Below are 21009 nucleotides of genomic sequence, written 5' to 3' on the forward strand. Positions count from 1 at the left end.
CAAATCTGGAGTCAAGTCCCTAAGACGGTTGGATAGCGTCTTGTCCATCTTCCGGCGACTCCTGCAGCCAAGCTGGTTCCAAACATCTTGCTCTGCTTTCCTTTGGACCTCGTCAGTGAGGCTGAGAGGGGGGGTCTTGTCGTCTGGGCAGCCCAGGACCTCCCTGCACCCTGCCCAGGCTTGCAACCAAGGGAGGTCGCTTGGGGGCTGCTAATACAGCGGTTATGAATTATGAATTGTGCTGGAGGATACTCTTGAGAGTCCCATGGATTGCAAGAAGATCAAACCTATCCATTCTGAAGGAAATCAGCCCTGAGTGCTCACTGGAAGGACTGATCCTGAAGCTGAGGATCCAATACTTTGGCCACCTCATGAGAAGAGAAGAATCCTTGGAAAAGACCCTGATGTTGGGAAAGATTGAGGGCACTAGGAGAAGGGGACGACAGAGGACGAGATGGTTGGACAGTGTTCTCGAAGCTACGAACATGAGTTTGACCAAACTGCAGGAGGCAGTGCAAGACAGGAGTGCCTGGCGTGCTCTGGTCCACGAAGAGTCGGACACGACTAAACAACAACAAAACAAATACAGCGGTTGGACTTCACCCCTGGAAGGTCATATATATATATATATGTGACCTATAACATGATTGCTGGCCCAGCGAGCTTCATGCTCAAGTGTGGATTTGACCCCCCCCCCCGGGTTCCCAGAGCCTATCCCAACTTTCTAGCTCCTACGTCACTGTGTTATGGTGGCTTCTGTTTCTCAACGTGTCTGCTGGACGGGACATTGTGATTTGGAAGGAGATAAGAGCCATATAAGTAGTCTTTAAAAAGATATATATTTCTGTTTAAATGCAGTGCATTTCCTCCCTAAATTTTACATAGCCTACCTTTCTTGTCAATCACAGGTTTGCCCAGGCTTGCAAACAGCTGCTGGCCCAGTGGCCATGCCCTCTAAGCATTCGTTGATAAAAAAATATAAATCGTTACAAAAGCTTCATTCTCTCCCTGCTGCTTTGAAAGTCACAAATGACTATTTGTGGGCAGGCAGCCAGTAACACATTTTTTTTTTGTAGGCTGATCCATACCTTGCAGACTTATTTGCAAAGCTGAGTTTGCTAAACAGGAAGAACTACCGCTTAACAAGGAAACACACAGATGGCATCTTTGTAAATGCAAACGAATCTCACTGCTTAAAAAAAGGGCTGGGGGGTGGGTGGGAATGAACCAACCCCATTATGATTCAGTAGAAAAATAATCCGCTTCAGTTAGTGAAAAGGTGTCATCTTGATTGGTGACAAAACCGGTGATGTCACCTAGAGCCAGTGTGGTTTACTGGTTAGAGTGTCAGCCTAGGACATGGGTAGGCAAACTAAGGCCCGGAGGCCGGATCTGACCCAATTGCCTTCTAAATCCGGCCCGCGGACAGTCCAGGAATCAGTGTGTTTTTACATGAGTAGAATGTGTCCTTTTATTTAAAATGCATCTCTGGGTTATTTGTGGGGCATAGGAATTTGTTCATCCCCCCCCCCCAAAAAATAGTCCGGCCCACCACATGGTCTGAGTGGACCGGCTCCCTGGTGAAACAGTTTGCTGACCCCTGGGCTAGGATCTGGGAGACCAGGGTTCAAATCCCAACTCAGCCATGTGACACTCATTGGGTGATCTTAGTCCAGTCTCTGCCTCTCAGCCTAACCTACAACACAGGGTTGTCGTGCAGATTCCTTGAGGAGGGAGAGAAGAACCATGAATGCCATCTTGAACGTCTTGGAGAAATGCAATAAATGATGCAGATTTTCTCAGACTTAATGGCGTTTTAACCTAACTCAGCCCTAATTGGAGAAGTCCCATTGAAATTATTGGAACTGTTATTTTTATTAGTTGCTTTCGTTACAGAAATGATGCCAAGCGACTTGCAAGTCCTGTCCATTAATTTCAGTCGGTCTACTCTGAGTAGGACTCGCTTTGGTTGCAACTGAATCTCAGGGCTTTCGTTTACTGGGGCAAACCGTGTGTTTTGCGAACCTTTTGTGTTTGGAAGGGGCTCGCCCTTCAACCATGAGACTCAGTAGGTGATCTTGGACCAACTAAAATCTCATGACCTAGCCTACCTCGGAAGGTTGCTGTGAAGGCAACGCTGGGAGCAGGTGGGGTACAAGAACAACTTCGGAATAAGGGCAGGGTGAAAATCCAACCAATAAGCACAGTGGTTGCCGATATGATGTACGGAGTCAGGCCTCGTGTGTTGCAAGAAGTCCTGGTGGGATCCCTATCCCTAGAGACTAGACCTGCTGGATCAGGTCAAAGATCCCATTTAGTTTAACATCCTGTTCTTGCAAATGACTCCTCACTAGTGAGTCTCAGCAGCTGGGATCCGGAGGCATCCTGCATCTCATCCGCAAGGATGTGCTCTATGGCAAGCACCCCCCAATCTCGGCCCTCCAGATGTTTTGGGACTACAACTCCCATCATCCCTAGCTAACGGGACCAGTGGTCAGAGATGATGGGAATTGTAGTCCCAAAACATCTGGAGGGCTGAGTTTGGGGATGCCTGCTCTATGGGGAGGTGGTTTGAGGCACTAGGCCTGTTGGCAAACCGACTCTGCATTTCAAAGATGTCTGCAAATCAGGGTGGAATTGATTTAAATCAAATTGATTTAAATCACTAGTCAGTAAGACTTGATTTAAATCATTTTTTAACAGAAAGACTCATTCTTGCTGGTATAATCTTAATATTTACAACCAGATGAAGGTTTCATTTTTGGAATAATAAATTTTCAGAGTAGTTTTTACAGTTATATCAACAATTACTGATTTGGTTATACTGCTAGAAATACAAAGACAGGTAATTATGAAATTATCGTTTATATTTGGACAACCTTTATGCTGTACTTTATTGGAAGGAGAAAAATAATCATTTCCTTAATAACAATTTAAACAATTTATTTAACTAAAACAGTAACATTATAGCATATGTATCCATGTTTATTAACTGATGTGGTTAAACAATTTTTTTTTAACAGCAACAACTTAGACTGAGTTTTGGCACACATGAAAAACTTAAAACAAATCCTTATTTCCTGATGAATAGCCTTTGGACTGTTGTTGTTGTTTAGTCGTTTAGTTGTGTCTGATTCTTTGTGACCCCATGGACCAGAGCACGCCAGGCACTCCTGTCTTCCACTGCCTCCCGCAGTTTGGTCAGACTCATGTTCGTAGCTTCGAGAACACTGTCCAACCATCTCGTCCTCTGTTGTCCCCTTCTCCTTGTGCCCTCAATCTTTCCCAACATCAGGGTCTTTTCCAGGGAGTCTTCTCTTCTCATGAAGTGGCCAATATACTGGACTATACTGTAACTTAAATAGAAAACTATCTTTAGAAAGGTTTTTCCTCCAAAAGCATTTTATTTTTTTAAAAAAATCTGATTTAAATAAAAAAATCAATTTAAATGAGAAAAATCTGATTTTTTTGATTTTTTTTCTTTAAAAAGCATTTATTTTTATCCATTCTGCTGCGAACATGACATGAAGGAAAGCACCGTCAACCCCCTCATATGGGAATCCCTTGCAGACAGACAACCGCAGTGTAGAAAGTCCTGAGCTATGTTGACCAATGGCCTAACTCTGTGTCCGGAAGTGTTCTTTGTTCCTAGCCTAAGATGTGGTGGACAGGTCTTTCTCTGCATCCCACTCAAAATGGGAGTGTGGCCAGTGGTGGCTGGAGACAGGGTCTTCTCTGTGGTGGTACCCAAGTAATAGAACACTTTGCTGTTTCCACAATCCCAAAACCACCAGAATGCCTATATTACGCAAATCCAATTGGAAAAAAACACATAAACGCAATAGGCCGTATGGTAACAATTGCAAAGTTATTTACTAGAAACTACTTCTCAAAAATTAGATACAGCTTCTCATAATGTCAAAATCAACTTCCTGACATAAGATATTACAAAGTAGCTTTTCAGTTGATCACCAAGTCCAGTACAGTATGTACAAAATACAAATCCTACATTCTTTTCTAAAAAATATATTTTATGTCACAAACTTGATTTCGACATTGTGAGAAGCTGTATCTAATTTTTGAGAAGTAGTTTCTAGTAAATAACTTTGCAATTGTTACTATAGGGCCTATTACATTTATGTGTTTCCACAATCCCAGCACATTTGCGCTTCTGCTTGGCGATGCCTATGCTGGCTTGGTCATGGCCACAGAATGGAAGATGGTAGGTTCCCTAAGGGCGTGCTCTGTGGGGAACTGTCTTCAGGCACCAGGCCCATAGGCGGACCAATTCTGCATTACAAAGACGTCTGCAAACGAGACACGAAGGCTGGCAACGTCAACCCTGCCCTGCGGGAATCCCTTGCAGACGACCGCAGTGCTAGAAGATGGGACAGTCAGGTTGTGCATCCATCGCAGTGACCGGAGGAGGGATGACTGCCGGGAGGAGCACCCCAGCTGCAACAAAACATGTCTCTCCTGTATTGGTTTCTACAGCCACAGCAGGCGCTGTGTAACTCTCCAACGGTTTGACTTCACTTCACTTCACAGACAGATGCCAAGCAAACTGAGAGGAGAACTCAGCCATTGTGGCTGGTAGCCACCGATAGTATATATTGAAGGAGAAAAAATGAACGAATTCCTATGCCCCACAAATAACCCAGAGGTGCATTTTAAATAAAAGGACACATTCTACTCATGTAAAAACACACTGGTTCCCGGACCATCCGCGGGCCAGATTTAGAAGACGATTGGGCCGCATCCAGCCCACGGGCCTTAGGTTGCCTACCCCTGCTCTGGGATGTGTTTAATCCCCCTGGAGGGAAGAGGACTGAGGAGAGAGGCCCTGGAGGCTGGAGGGGAATCCTTTAGTAGGGCGTTGGTTGTCATCCAGTGTGCTGGGGCACCCTGGGGAGACTTGAGGAATGACTAGGGAATCCCAGGGGGGGGGGCGTCACTTCATTAACTTGCAGCCTGCGTTACCTCTCGGTGAGGAACATTCAGGGGAGTCGGGAGAGGGGGCAGAACCGGTCAGGGTGGGGACTGAATGGGGGGAATCCCCATTTAAACACATCCTGTAACGGAACCCTGGTCTGAGTGGCTCCCAGAGGGAAGCCACAGAAAGATTGTGGTTAAGTCAAGGGAGCTGTGGACTCGAAAAGGTTGAAAACCACTGGCAGAAGCCCCCTCCCCCCAACAAAAATCCCAGATGCAGGCAATGTTGAGCTATGATCTGGCTCAGGGATGTAGGAAGGATTTTGCCTCATGCCGTCTCTGTAACCTGCACCGGTTAACCTGCATTCTGCACCCGCTGAACCCAGCACTCTCGAAAGGCAGCCCTGCTTTGAGCTGCATGTTTATTTCCATAATTGCGTCCTTAAAGACAATTCCTGGGGAATTTGCACGGCTTAAAAGGCTTGTTGAGAAAGGAAATTCCTCCGCATGCGCTAAGAAGGCAACCGAGGCGGCCCCTTTTCTTAATATTCCAGGGGAGGGTAATATGCACAAATGTCACTGCTGCTTCCTGTAGTAAAACATTCGTCGTAACAGATTTCTGCATGCATTTCTTCGTGGCTTGGCTGATCTACCCGCTGCTTCGAAAGTGAACTGGAGCACGATTCTACTGCCGTGTTTCTTTTCCTGAACCTTCCTAACCTAGAGCAGTGGTTCCCAAATCTTTTTTTGCGCCTTTGGGTTCCTTAAACTCCTTCCCAGTGCCCCCTACCCTATAAATAGCTTTATTCAAAATAGTGGCTTGCACTGGCCACTCAGGAAGATAATGGCACAATGAAATTCAAAGCAGGAACCATTAATTGCACATTTATTTCAAATCCAATTAAAGCTATTTAGTTTAATGAATTTGGCAAAACTGATGCTCTTGATGCTGTGATACCAGCTTTTCAAAGGGGCAAAGTGATCTGGAGCTTCTGAGAATTTGTTGTTCAGAAGTAACCTTGGGCACTCTTAACAGACAGCAATAAGATCCACCTTGGCGGCGGCAACAGGGGTGCTTTCAAAGAGATCTTCGAAATTCTTTTCTCCACAATTGACCCATTTCTGACACCCGCCTTTTTCCCTGTGGGGCTGGGCTTCTCTCATGTGGCGGTGACTCCCAGATCAGGATGCATGTGAGTAAGTGAGCTCTGCTTCAAGGTTTCAACGGTGCAAAGGTCAGTGAGGAACTCCGGTTAGACTGGGCGGTCAGTCAATCGGTCAGTTGGGCCACTGGCTCTTCTGCCTCTGTAGAGCAGTTTGATGCATCAACATAACTGGGTCGCCTCTCTGTCAACGCCTGGCAGAAGACATGAACTTAATGCTGGCATGTTGGAAGTACAGTACATTCCATAGGGCAGGTGCTACCACACCAAAGGCCCTGGCTTTGTTGGACAAAAGATGAACCTCCAGAGCAGGCATAGACAAACTCCGGCCCTCCAGATGTTTGGGACTACAATTCCCATCATCCCTGACCACTGGTCCTGTCAGCTAGGGATGATGGGAATTGTAGTCCCAAACATCTGGAGAGCCGGAGTTTGCCTATGCCTGCTCCGGAGGGAATGAAGTGACCAGGCAGGGGTACATGGTTTTGGATCCTTGGAGATAACCTAGGATGCAGCTAAAGGCAAAGGTACAGGACCAGAAGCGGCTTAGACATGATGGCCACATGATCCGGAAGCTGTACGCCGGCTCCCTCGGCCAATAAAGCGAGATGAGCGCTGCTACCCCAGAGTTGTTCACAACTGGACCTAATGGTCAGCGGTCCCTTTACCTTTACCTAGATTCCTCCCTAGTCCCATATTGTCCAGGGCTGTCAAAGCTCCTGCCCAGAGAAATACCATGCAGAATCCAAGTTGGGATATACTGTACACCCCTGCTGATGGCAGTATGCAGTGCATGAAAATGCTTTGGATTTAAACTGGGTTTCAAAGGGGCTTTAGAGACAGCAAAGGAGCCACATAGAAGTTGTGATTTGGAAAGCAGAGAGAAGCCAGTTCTGAAGCAACTTGCATTTTGAAAACCAACCAAAAAAAAGGGTTGTTTTTTTAATCATGGCAGTCGTTTGACTCCGTTAGGGACATAGCTTATTTGGCAATGAGAGCTGCAGTGAAAATGTATAATTAGTTAGTGGGTTTCACCTGATTTTCATATTTAATCACAGCCAAGACTAAATATAAAGCAATTCTCTCAACTTATTTGCTCCTTCTGCAATTCAAGGGATGCAGAATAAAGGCCCCAAACTGTAAAAGCTCATATCTTTTGCTAGTGGAAAACATATTCTGCACAGCATCTGCCCATATTGTCTGTGTTTTGTTGGAATGTTGTGGGGGCTGTGTAGCCTTGATCCTGTGCAGAAGTGTGTGGGCCCGGTGGGGCTTACTTGAAAGAACCTGTTCACAGAATTGCCCTGAAACTCTGTTGGATTGAGGTTAAAATCAGCAACACATTTATAGAAAACTATTTGGTGTTACTTGCTTTTGTTGAAGTACCCTTGCTGTGTCACTTGGCTACATTGAAATTATTCTTAATTTCATTTATGAATCCCTTCCTTTAAAGCAGGCACCCCCAAACTTCGGCCCTCCAGATGTTTTGGACTACATTTCCCATCTTCCCCGACCACTGGTCCTGTTAGCTAGGGATCATGGGAGTTGTAGGCCAAAACATCTCGAGGGCCGCAGTTTGGGGGTGCCTTCTTTAAAGCATCTCAAGGCAGTTGTCACAATACAATACAATACAAACCACATACATTGCATATATATATAAATAGTTTGAACAATTAGCATAAATGAAAAGAGTTCATAAAGCAGTTTCAGATACATTCAGATAACGGCTGGGACATACATAGTGCTTAGTTCATAGCGTTGGAGTTTGTCAATCCCATTCTGAAAAAAAAATATTGTGCAAGATGGTGAGTGCTATAATGCAGGCTTGCATTTAGCTACTAGCCTGGTACCCACTGGTAGGCATGCTGTGCAGGTGAATGAAAGCCTTCTGGGGGAAAGAGAACTAGACACCTGGAAGGAGACTACTCAAACCTTCATTGGAAGAGTGTTCCAGAGCTTGGGGGCTGCCCAGGAGAAGACCCCCTTGCCCCACGGAGGCTAAGCCATACTTTTTTGTTGGATGGGGTCTGTAGGTGAACCTCCCCAGAAGGTTTCAAGGGCTGGAAGGGAGGGCAGGTTCATAATCGGACTACAGATACCGTAATTAGGACCCAAGTTGTTTCAGGATTTAGAGGTCAGACATAGGCAAGGGATGTCATTAGCATGCAGAAGGTGTCTGGTTCATTCCCCGGCATTTCCTGGTAGAAATGGAAATATCCCCTCCTTGAAAAACTGGAGAGATGCAGCTAACCAGTGTCAGCAATACTGGGCCATCTGGACCAGTGGTCTGACTCTGTATAAGCAGCTCCCTGTTTCCTGTGTTCACATCACTTAGCAAGCCCTTTGTCTCATTCTGCACCAGCTGCAAGTTCCAGACATTTCGCCCCAAAGGCAGGCTCTGCATAGAATGCCTCTCAGTCGGCAGATCTGGAAGTTGCATGTTCTGAATGAGAACAGCCTGGTCTCTGTCTTCCTGTGGCACTGAAAGCAGGCATGTCAGCCAACACTGATAAAATGCCATAAGCTGCCACCTGGGATTCCAAGAGCTCAACCGCATTGCTTGGGCCAGCAGATCCAGATCTTTTGCAATATATATTTTTTTAACCAGCTTTGGCAGTTAGGTTAAAGCACTTCCATAATTGCAAAAAAAATATGTGCTTATTTTCTGCAATATTTTTGCAATATTTTAAAACCAATGTTGGTAATTAGATGAATGCACCTCCATATTTGCAAAAATAATAATAAAATGCTTATTTTTTGCAATATTTTTGTTGAAGAGTTTTGCGGCGCAGCAAGAGAACATAACATGGAACACACACACTCTCTCTCTCGTTCCAAACCCTGCCGTTCTGTGCCTCCTCCACACTTTTTCTGGTTTTCTCAACCGCTTCCTCTCTTCATTCTCTGCACGGCCACCAGCTTTTCCTGTCTCTAGGAAGCCTTCACAAGAGATCTTCGCTGGCCGGGGCTTTCCCAAAAAAGGGCTTTAGCGTTGCATTAGATTATGCCATTTCCTTTGCCACTCCCTTTCCTGTGAAGTAACAAAACATTCACTTCCCCTCTCCTCCTTTTTTTGTGTTCTATCACCCCTCGAGTCTATCTGCCTTTTTTCACCCCTTCCTTTTTTGCAAAATGTGTTGTTTCGTGCCCTGCAAGTAGACATCAGTCTGCTTGGAGAGACCTCAGGATGGCTAGATGGAATCCTGCCAGCCACGGAACAGGTAGGGAACCTGTACTAACCTGGAACCTTTTTTTTACCATGCTCTCAAGGTTGACTTCTTCTGATTTGGGGCAAGGTTACAGGTAGGTAGCCGTGTTGGTCTGGATCGAAGTAAAATAAAAAAATTCCTTCAGTAGCACCTTAAAGACCAACTAAGTTTTTATTTTGGTATGAGCTTTCGTGTGCATGCACACTTCTTCAGATTTGGGGCAAGATAGCCTTTTGCAATGGGCTGGTGTGTCTGCAGCTGCCCAGCCCCAGCAGCTTTTGCAAACAGAATCCACTTGTCCACAATGTTTGGGCTTTTTTTGTTTTTAACCACCTGCCCACAACTTCATGTGTCTGTTGCCAGAGGGGGAAAAGAACCAGCTCCCCCCCCCCTGTTTGCAAAAGATTCCCTGCTTTTATTACGAACTGTGTGCAAATGAATATCTACCTGTCTGCCTCATTTAAGGGTCTGCCTGTCAAAGCCATATTCTAAAAACTTCAGTGCTATGCTGTAGTTCATTCCCAGATAATTTCCCTTAATAGACATTTGTATTCCGATGTATTCAAAACTAGGGGGATTTCTGCTTACTCAGAAGCTTGGTGTTTCGGGAATATTTGTGCTCAGAGCTGGAAAAAATATTTCATATCCTGTTTCACGCTGGTGTGACCTGTCCTTGTCTCAATGCTTTCTGCTCGTTCTCTTCCATTTTCCTCTTCATATCCTCCCCACCTCTTTTTCATCCCATGCCTTTGTTCCGCTCACTACTTTTTAGCTGCTTCTGTCACCTCTGCTTCTCTCCCCCCGCCGGCCGCCAACCTCCTCTTTCGGGGATCATAAATGCATAGATGTTTAAGTGGATTATCCTATTGATGCTTCGGTTCAAGCTTATGCGCCGCATCTTGGTCGGCGCATAGAAATAAGCCCTCTTTGAAGCGCCGTGCTCATGCCTCCATCGCTCCTCGGAAGACAACAATCGTGTGGGTGCCTCTCCTGCGTGGGAAGCTGTTTGCACGAAGCGGTTCCTGTGTGCGGTGTTACTGCAAACCTCGCTCTTTTTGCAGGGGGGCTTCGGGGCTGGGGCCAAAGATGGCGCTCGAGTCATTTGGGTGTCATTTCACCACAATGCGTTCCTCGGGTGCAAAGGCAACCACCCAGTTTGCCATCTCCTTCCTTCATGTTGGCAATGAGGTCACCCTGAGAGGTTTCGCACCTCTTCCAACAGCCGTTGTGGGTGCGTAGATGAACTGGGAGACACCCAGTTATGCCACGTTCTCCCAGGAACTTTTGTCCGAATCCCACATTGCCCTCTTTCCAGTAACTGGCAACTCTCTGTTTGTTTTCTAAGCCCATAAACTTCTCCCAGAACATATTAATCTGCTTTAATCTGTTTCATTTAAATATCCATACGCCGTTTCACATTTTAGGATTCCTGCTCCAGATTATTTTCATTTCCCTGTTCACGTTAACTCTATTTCAAGATGGGGTAGTGGCAGAACACATCATACTGTCAGGTTACAATTGTATTTTATTATATTTTCTGACCAGGATTCGGCTACATAACTTCAACATCCAAGTAGTTTGTTTTTTATTATTATTATTATTATTATTATTATTATTATTATTATGTATTTTGTGTTTCTGTATTGTGATTTTATGTTGTAACCGCCCTGAGACTCGCAGGTATAGATACAAATTAAAAAATATTTATAGTTTGTGAGTTTCCTGAGGCTATTTTATTCCAATTGTCCCTCTAGCTTAATAGTATATTAAAGGCGGTAAGCGAGTTTCCTTTCTGCTTGGATTAGTCATTGTTTTGTGTTGTGATGGAGGGGCTTCCTTTTCGTTGCCTGCTTTTATTTTATTTTTATTTTAAGAAGACCCCCCAGGTGGTTACAAGATCTGACAGGAGTTGCCATCCCAGCAGAATGATTTCCACCTACATATCAAAACTTCCCCTAAAATCCCACCATGTGCCCCCCCAGCTCCCAAATCTACTCCAAGAAGGAAGTTTTTAATGGTTGATGTTTTATTATGTGTTTTAATATTTTGTTGGGCAACCCAGTCAGGTGGGGGTGGCATATTAAATAACAAAATTATTATTGCTTCCCCCCCCCAAAATGGGGGGATTGCCACAGCAGATGGGTGTGTGAGGAGAGCGAGGGGAATTTCCACAGCACTGGCAGAAGTCATTCGCAACTTTGTGCCATATACGATAAACCAGTGATGGCCAAACTTGGCCCTCCAGCTGTTTTGGGACTACAACTCCCATCATCCCTAGCTAGCAGGACCAGTGGTCAGGGATGATGGGAATCGTAGTCCCTAAGCAGCTGGAGGGCCAAGCTTGCTGATCACTGTTATAAACATTCCTCCCCCCCCCCAAAAAAAAATCCTGGGAAGTATAGTTTGTTCAGGGAAACCCCCTATTCCCCTTCACAGGACTACAGTTCCCAGAGTCGTTTTATAATCATCCTGGCCACTCTCAGCACCCTGAACAGATGACATTTCCCAGGATTCTCTGGGGGAAACCATGACGGTTTAACGTGGCATCATTGTGCTTTGAATATATGGCGTGATTGTGGCCTTTGGGCTGGATTCAAACCCTGTGGTTTTCTGTGTGAGAATTAGTCTCTGGTTTCCAGGTGGTGAAAATATCCCAAGTACATAGTGGGCAAACATGCCCAGGAAATTCGATGAGAACTAGGCCCGGTCCTAACGTTAGGCCGGAAGAGGCGGCCTACCTCAGCTGGAAGTTTCTTGTGGGGCCAGGAAAGAATGGCAAAAATTGACAATTAGTTAACCAACATGTATTTTTACCACAGTTTTGTGGTAGGAGAGGTGAATGCCATTTGGATATGCCATCGCCAAAATGTTTTGGGCCGTCTCTGGATGTGAGGCAACTTTCCTGGGAATCTTTTTGCCCATTGTGGGGCTCAAACCCACGACCCTGAGATTAAGAATCTCATGCTCTACCGACTGAGCAATGTGGGTGTTTTTGTATATATATATATATATTGCAAATTCATATACTGCTTAATAGTAAAATACCGAAGCAGCAAACAATGCCAAATTCTCTTTTTAAAAATAATAATAATTAAAAGACACAATAACAAATAATCTATCACTGGGTCACACTCCAGGGAAAGCTTGTAGAAATAAATTGTAAACCGTTTGTTTGTTTGGTTTTTTGCATGACTTTTGGCCGTTCCAGTGGAATATACTATAGTCGCCGTTCCCCTTGGAATTCCAGTTTTTAAAACTTAATTTGTCTGGCATAGGGCTGGCTCCTAGTGACCCCTTTGAACATCACACTGCCTCATCACCAAGCCACAATTTGGAAACCGGGCGGCAATGACTCTTGAACTGCGCTGTTGTTAAATCTGTTGCGTACGAGTCCAGGTTCCCCAGAACAAAAGGGGGGAGCCACCCCCTTTTCAAAGCAAAGAGACGGGTCCTTATTTTGTTGTCTTGGGAAATTTCCGCATTTTCAAATTGTTCCTCTTCGCAATTAACACACTCTCTCTCCTTCCTCTTTTTAAAGGGCGTTTTGAGATAAACTGCTGGTATTTTAGCTACCCAAAATGAACTTCCTCCTTTGCTCTGCTGCTGGGCAGAGCCTCTGCAGATTTTCATGTGCCCTCGATAGGCCAGGTCTGCAGAGCTTGCAATCTGCAAAGCCACATTCACCCCACTGAAAGTGGATGGTGGCCTTCAGAAGCCTCCTAGGGAACAGAATTAGGGCCCGGCAATTTTTTGTAATCATAGAATTGTAGAATTGGAAGGGACCTTGCGGGCCACCTTCTCCAACCCCCTGCAATGCAGGAATCTCACCAAGCGCCCTTCTCCTCCCAACTCTCGCTGTCTCACACTTTCTCCTCTCTAAAATCTGGAGATTCTCCATTCTCTGGAAACCCCAAAAGAAGAGCCAAGGGGTGTGACCTTTTTCAGACTGCGGCCAATGGGTTTGAACTAAAGGGACCCGGCTGATAACCGAAATAACTTGCTAACTGCCCTTGCAGCCAGGCATCCCCCCCCCATTTGTTTGCTTAAGTTGATCCCGAAGAGACAAGACGTTACTGCTGAGCTTCAAAAGCAGCTTGTCTTCGGCATTAGAAGTTGCTTAAAACCACAGCGCCTTGAATTGCAGCCCCAAACACTGGTTGAGCAATGTTGTAAGTTTCAGAGATGGTGTGATTAATCGCATCGAAGGGTCTCTCGTACTTTGTTTGTTTGTGTCCACTAATAAATCACTTCTGGGATTTCCACTTGGTCAGCAGATGCCAGTCCGAATAAACCATCCTTCCTCAACCTCTGGTGTTTTTGCACTACAAACTAACCACCATCAGATGTGCTGGCTGGGAGCTGTAATCCAAACTATCTGGAGGGCACCAGGTTGGGAAAGGCTGGAATAAACCGTATTGAGGGGCAAGATGGGCTAATTGACCTGGGATAAAGCAGCAGCTTTGTCTGTTTCCATGTTCATGCAGAGCCTCCTTCCTTTGGGATTTCCACTGAAAGCATCTGCCAGTGCATGTTTATTAGGCATAAGATATCCCAGCAGCTGGGAAGGAAGATTAGCCACCAAAAGAGATCAGCGGGGAGAAGCCCTCGCCAACTGACAGCTCCCTCCTCCAGCAAAGAGCTGCTGTGCTTGCTGAGTGCAAGTCCGGCACAGCTTCCTCCTCCTGTGAGCACTGGGGAAGTCAAGGGGCAAGGCAGCGCTGAAGCCTTTCCGGCCTTCCTTCTATGCTGGTAGGGGCAGCATGTGGCCAGGAGTCGTCTGTGTTCAACACAAGCGGATCAAAATTGCTTGCACACTCAAGCACTGTATCTTGCAGCCTTGCAGCCTGGCTCTCGGAGTTTAGCGTGAGTTACAATATTCTTGGTGTATGTGTATGAATGTAGATCTTGGGGTTGTATCGAACGAAGCCCTCCCATTTGCTCCTGGACTTACATTTGTGCAAGGCAACGTCCCCTCGCCTTCCCATGTTGCCCCCAGATCCTGGGGGGGGGGGCAGAGCAAGAGGGGAAGTTCTGCTGCACAAGCTGAAGTCCTTTTTGCAAAGAGGATGACTTTGTTCAATCCATTATTTGTTTCTTATTTGTATTGAATATTTAGAGTTGAGATTAAATAAATTCCTATGTGTATTTTTTAAAAAAACAACTCAATTGAAAGCAATGCAGCGAACCTGGCTAGCTTCTTTCCCCTCTCTTTCCCCTCTGTTTGCATTCTGGGAAAGGTGATTGTGCAAAAGAACTTCCTGACAGTAAGAGCTGTTCGGCAGTGGAATTTGCTACCAAGGAGTGTGGTGGAGTCTCCTTCTCTGGAGGTCTTTAAGCAGAGGCTTGACAGCCATATGTCAAGAATGCTTTGATGGTGTTTCCTGCTTGGCAGGGGGTTGGACTGGATGGCCTTTGTGGTCTCTTCCAACTCTATGATTCTATGATTCCATGAAATGCTCGTGTGAGCCTCATCTCTGGCCAACGAAGCCCAAAGTTGCATAGAGAGGCTCCTGAATGACAGGAAGGAGTTGCCCAAATGGTGAGACCAGATGCTCATCAACAAATGTAGAGTTCCCAATCCTGCATTTGCCTCTAAAGCGTCCTGTGGAAGTGAAGGAAGTGGAATCTTTTGTGTTATGTGTGCTTAACCCTTCCCCTGCAGCAACTTTCCCCATTTCCCTGGGAAACATGGCCTTAGAGCTCAGCTAGAGTGAGGAACCGTTTCAGAAGACCAGTAATGACAGAGGGAATAGTTAATTCCCTGGCCCTCCTGCACACACATACTGGTTCTTCCCTGCAAATGACCAGCCCCCCGTTTTTTCTCTCTCTCTCTTCAAAGGCAAACACAGGTTTAGTAACCCTGTTCCATGTTTTATGATGAATCACTAGTTCTGGCCTCAAGTTAGGGATGGGTGGTTTTTTATGCACACTTTAGTATATGCATTTTTTGGACACATTGCTTGTGTGGAGAACTCCATTGTGATATTCAGAGAAGTGCACATTTCAAAGGGATGCCTGTGTTTTGGTTCACACATTGGACAGTGCAGAATAGCTACCGGTAGATTCGCCTTTCAGTGCAAACTGAATCAGATTCCGCCCCCATCCCTACTTCAAATGCACTTTAGAAATTTTTTTTATAATGTTTTTTATTGAACATTTTTTCAACAAACATACAAAATACAAAACACATCAAAAACATCAAAATACAAAAATACAAAAATCAAACAACATATAACAGAAAAATATATCATTTCTTATCCAATTTAATATTCATTGTCTTCAGGCTTCCCCAATTCCCTACTATCTGATTTTCATTTTTATAAACTTCTATAGCAGTTTCTAAATCATCCTCTATCCCATCATATAGTCCCTTTAAAATTTCCAAATTAATTCATCTTCATATCATTTACCCTAATTTCAAACTTCTAATCTTCTATTGTTTCCCTAATGCCTTTACCTCTTTACTTTCCTGGATATTCAAACTCTATTTATCGAATACATTCCCTATATACATTTTAAATTTCTTCCAGTCCTTTAAAACTTTGTCATTTGTCTGGTCCCGGAGTCTTCCTGTCAGTTCTGCCAATTCCATATAGTCCAGCATTTTCATTTGCCATTCCAATGCACTTTAGAAATTTTGGTTGGAAGAGGCAGGGCCAGTCTTGGTTTGCAGCAGGACACATGCAGCTTTCCCAACCAAAGCAGCATCACTTCTCCAACCGAGGCAACAACAGTGGAGGCTCCCTCCTTCCTAGTTTCTACCTTTCCACATCGCTCTGTACATTCCATCTTCCCCAATGCCTTCTGCTTCCAGAATGGGTTGGGTAAAGACTTGTGGGGAAGATGGGTGGATGAAGACTCATGATGGATAGCTCACAAGCATCTTAATCTCAGGGCCGGGGGTTCGAGCCCCATGTTGGGCAAATATTCCTGCATTGCAGGGAGGTGGACTATAGATGACCCTCGTGGTCCCTTCCAACGCTACAATTCTATGAATTACGGAAGGTTGCATATGTCTGCACTCCTTAACTCTGTAAAGCTTTCTAGGGCCTCCTAGAAAGACATCTGTCTTTCCAGACATTTATTTTTGGGAAGAAGCTGTCACTCAAGCCATGGTGCACATGCTCTGCATCCAGAAGGTCCTCTGTTCCATTTCCCCCCTCCCCACCCTGCAATCTTCAATGAACAGAGTCAGAAGTGGCAGATCAGATAAGAGCACTGAGTGAGCCCCTAGAACACTTGAGGAGGAGGAGGAGATCAGCTACTGTACAGTGGTACCTCGCAAGACGAATGCCTCGCAAGACGAATTCGTTTTGCGAAAAATTCATCTTGCGAATTGCGGTTTCCCATAGGAATGCATTGAAATTTAATTAATGCGTTCCTATGAGCAAAAAAAGAAATTTCAATGCATTCCTATGGGAAACCGCAATTCGCAAGACGAATTTTTCGCAAAACGAATTGACTCGTGGAACAAATTAAATTCGTCTTGCGAGGCACCACTGTATTTTATTTCTGTCTCGACTGCTGACCCAGGCAGTATTACGCCTCCCTCCCTGTTATGGTCCCAGGGCGTCCATCTCCTCTCCAAGCCTGCAATAAATTATCCCCGCCTGTGCCACTGGATGCCCATCGAATGGAAAAAGCCAGGACTGGAGAATGAATGACTCTAAGGGCCATTCTTTCATTTTACGCTTTAGTTCAGGGGTCAGCAAACTTTTTCAGCAGGGGGCCAGTCCATTCTCCCTCAGACTTTGTGGGGGGCGGACTATTTTTTTTGGGGGGGTGAACAAATTCCTATGCCCCATAAATAACCCAGAGATGCATTTTAAATAAAAGGGCACATTCTACTCATGTAAAGATGCACTGATCCCTGGACCATCCACGGGCCAGATTTAGAAGGCGATTGGGCCGGATCCGGGCCTTAGTTTGCCTACCCATGCTTTAGTTCAACCGGGCTGCACTGCTACACTAAAGCATTTTTGCTGCCATTTTTTTATTCAGTGTGTACTTTTCGTTTCCGTTCTCTCTTTACCCCCTTTCTGTAGCACTGACTCTGTCCTCTTTCTACAGCCCATCTGAGTTTCATCCCCACCCCATTTTGGGGAGTTGGTGTTTAAATGCGTGGCATAAGTTGGAACTTAAATCACTGCTCGAGGGGCACACTGTGCAATCACACAGAGACTTTTGAGTTTAGGACAGTGGTGTCCAAACTTTTTTCAAAAAGGGCCAGATTTGATGAAGTGAAGGGCCGTGGGGGCCAACCAAAGTTGTTGAGCTTTTTTTCGGGTTGGAGTTGTTGAGGTTTCTTTAGGATTTTACCCCAGGAAATAAACTTCCACAGGGACCAGATTAAACCAACCGGCAGGCCAGATTAGGCCCCCGAAACAGACTTTGGACATGCCTGGTTTAGGAGAATGAGAAAGCCATGTTTATTACAGGAAATGCATGTTGGTTGGGAAAGTTCCCTAAGGTGGAGTCGCCTTGAGCTATGCATCTCTTCAGGAGAGAGACACAAAGATGTCTCCTCTCCCAAGGTGAGGATGAAAAAGGAGGAGGTAGGAAATGATGCTAGCCACCCAGGAGTATATCAGTCAGTCTTGCACCTGAGGGAAGGTCAACACAGGTTAGGCCAGGAAGGACAGGAGGTTCCTCTCTCCCATGCAGAGGCACCAGCCTCCAATGCAGTTTCAGCATTTCCTCCATGCAACAAGTTTCTGTGATGCCATTGCGCAATCCTCCCCATCCTCCTTTTTTTCTCTCCCTCCAGCCTCCTCTCCCTGTCTTTCTCTCTCAGCTCCATTTCCTCCCCCTTGTGTCTTATCCTTGCCTCTTCCTGCGTTGCGGCACAAAGGGCTTTCGCTCCCTCAGCAAACCCTCACACAGGAGAGAATCTCAGGTGGCCTCTTGCGGTTCTTGCTGGTTGCAACAGGCTGGGAAAGCGGTTGGCAAGTCGGAAGGTGCAGAGGCATCGTTCGGGGCTTTCTCTTACCCTCTTTGCTTTCTCGCAGGGCAACACAAGCACAGGAAATAAGGTTTCACGTAGAAGCCGCAAGCTGCGTCGGCAGAGCCCATACGCAGCATGACACTAGCTACAAGCTGGGAATGGCTGTTCCAGAGCATTGTTCCATTTTCCAGGGCTGGAAAAATCCCAGAAAATCCTGTTGCATCCTGGCAAGGGTTTCCTTGTAACTGGAATGGGCATCTTTGGAATAGAAATGGCAAGTTTTCCTCCGTAACGGCTCCTATTGCTGTCTTGGGTGCATTGAGGTTCTTTATTCCACAGCTGTTCCAGGGAGATGATCCCAGACTTTTACAGCTCTGCTAGTTTTTTGTTCCCCCCCCCCAAATCCCAATATGATTTCTAATTGCCATCATCTGTTTCTTCGGGTGTGGTCTGGCTAATCCCCCCCCCATTTTCTCCCAGCTCACATCCTTGTGCTTGCCGAATTGGCCTGGTTTCCAGCTTCTCGCTGTGTGGTGTTAATATATTCTGTGAGGGAAGCACCTGGGATTCATGGGAGCGTGTGTCTGGTTTTGATATTAACGTAGTCGCAGAGGGAATCCACAAAGTTTGTCATCCGCTTGGCAGATGTTAACAGAATTGCATAACAGGATTCTGAGCTAAGCCTTTTTATCCTAACATTTGGTGGCACGGGTCTTCTTTTTTCCTTCTTCTTCATTTATTCTGCAGATTGAAGTTTTCTCATCCAGCTGAGAGTCGTCCCCTGAAACAGCCCCGTTCTCAGAAGCCGATGCCGTGAATAGATAAGGTTTACCATAAGGTGCCTGAGTTAGGTGATCTTGACATCCTGTTTGTTTGGGATCCAAGCGGAAGCGTGTCTTGTCTTTGCCAACAGCCGTTTTGCATTTGTCATTGTAGTTTTATCAAGCACCCTTCAGTGCTTTGGCAATGTTATTATCTCATGCGACAGCCCTGCGAGGCGGGGCCAGTATCATTGACACATAGTGCAAATTTTGGGAAAGAGGCATTTGTCTGATGCCCTGAGCTGCAGGGCCAGGGTGCCTAGAGGAGATGTTTTGGTGAGGATACAACAATTTTTTGATGGGGTGGTGGTGGAATTCATAGGTATAAACTGAGCACCTTAGCCACCGATTCTGGGAGCAATGGAAAAGTTCTTTGGTAACAGTTTACAGAATAAGGAGGGCATTAACACAAAAGCATGTGAGCGATCTTTGATGCGGTTTCAGCCCTTGATGCTGCCATGGGCTCGTTTGGGAAGAACAGCAGGATAGAATAACTTTAATAAATCAATAATAATTTTCGGAAGACAAGGGGTGCATCCTGAGCGATGGTTCTTTTGGGGAGGGGGCGGGGCTTCAGTGCTCTGCCTTGTTCCCTTGTGCATCTCCCAACTCCTTGCATGCTCACTGCAGATGGTGCAAAATGACAAAGAGTGGCTCAGTTTTAACAAATGTCAACAGAGGAATTTGGAATTTCTTGGCAAAGATTTGGTGGGGAGGGGGGGTGGATCATAGAACTGTAGAGTTGGAAGGGACCCTGAGGGTCACACAGTCCAACCCCCTGCAGTGCAGGAACGTCAGCTCAGGAATCCCTGGCAGATGGCCACCCAACCTCTGCTTGAAAACCTCCAAGGAAGGAGAGTCCACCACCTTCCGAGGTGCTGGCAAGGCCTGGACAGAACCTTCAAATATGAAGGTGGCAGTTGACTTCCATGCTCTCCCCTCCGTGCTGAGGTTACTGGCAGGATGTTGAGGAAGATGCAGAACACCAGGCAGGTCCCGTGTTTGACGCCCTCAGCCTGTGCTGCATTGTGTAAGTAAGAGAGTCTAGACTCAGCTTTGGAGTTTCTGTGTCGCGGTGGCTCTGGCTGTTTTACAGATTGTTTGCATGAAAGGGAGAGGCAGTGGCAAGAAGGCTAGCATTGAAATAGGAGGAAAGCAGTTAGTTTCTCTCTCCCCGCCCCATGTGCAAATGCAGTAGAGCTGGGAAATGCTCCACAGCCAGCTGTTCATACCAGGGCCATGGCTCTCTGGCAGGACATGTCCCTGTCTCTTAAAATCTCAAATAGAGCGCCTAGTGTATCCAGCTCTAAGGTATTGGCTAGCAGGTGCCCCAAGTGAAATGCTTGGGGGGAGATTTTGGTCAGAGTATCAAAGAATTGTAGAGTTGTAAGGGACCCCGAGGATCATCTAGTCCAACCCCCTTCCAATCCAGGAACTCCAGCTGAGGAATCCCTGGCAGATGGCCATCCAACTTCTGCTTAAAAACTTCCAGTAAAGGCGAGTCCAATTTCAAGACAATGAAAGGTTTGGAAACCAATCCTTATGAGGAACAGTTGAGGGAGCTGGGCATGTTTAGGCTGAGGGGAGATATGATAGCCATCTTCAGATCTCAAGGTCTGTCCCATGGAGGATGGAGCAAGCTGGTTTTCTCCTGCTCCAGAGGCTAGCACTCAGTGTGGTGTGGTGGTAAAGAGCGGTAGACTCCTAATCTGGGGAACCGGGTTCGCGTCTCCGCTCCTCCACATGCAGCTGCTGGGTGACCTTGGGCTAGTCACACTTCTCTGAAGTCTCTCAGCCCCACTCACCTCACAGAGTGTTTGTTGTGGGGGAGGAAGGGAAAGGAGAATGTTAGCCGCTTTGAGACTCCTTCGGGTAGTGATAAAGCAGGATATCAAATCCAAACTCCTCCTCCTCCTCCTCCTCCTCCTCCTCCTCCTCCT

The 21009-nt window shown here is 46.0% G+C and overlaps 1 protein-coding gene across 4 annotated transcripts in view; it reads left to right on the forward strand.

The window, feature by feature from the left end:
- RGS19 (regulator of G protein signaling 19) overlaps positions 1 to 21009 on the forward strand; it is a 60152-nt gene that overhangs the window by 15387 nt on the left and 23756 nt on the right. The window contains exon 1 of one of the 4 annotated variants that reach the window (XM_035123758.3): positions 9161 to 9316. The exons of 1 other annotated variant lie outside the window; for it this stretch is intronic. The gene's annotated coding sequence lies outside the window, so the exon portion shown is untranslated. Of the gene's footprint in view, positions 1 to 9160; positions 9317 to 14019; positions 14168 to 19065; positions 19087 to 21009 lie in introns of those variants that run through there. 2 more of the 4 variants (XM_088674742.1, XM_088674744.1) reach the window with 2 other exon arrangements.

This window comes from Zootoca vivipara, chromosome 7 (assembly GCF_965207765.1).
Source record: "Zootoca vivipara chromosome 7, rZooViv2.hap1.1, whole genome shotgun sequence".
NCBI lineage: Eukaryota > Metazoa > Chordata > Lepidosauria > Squamata > Lacertidae > Zootoca > Zootoca vivipara.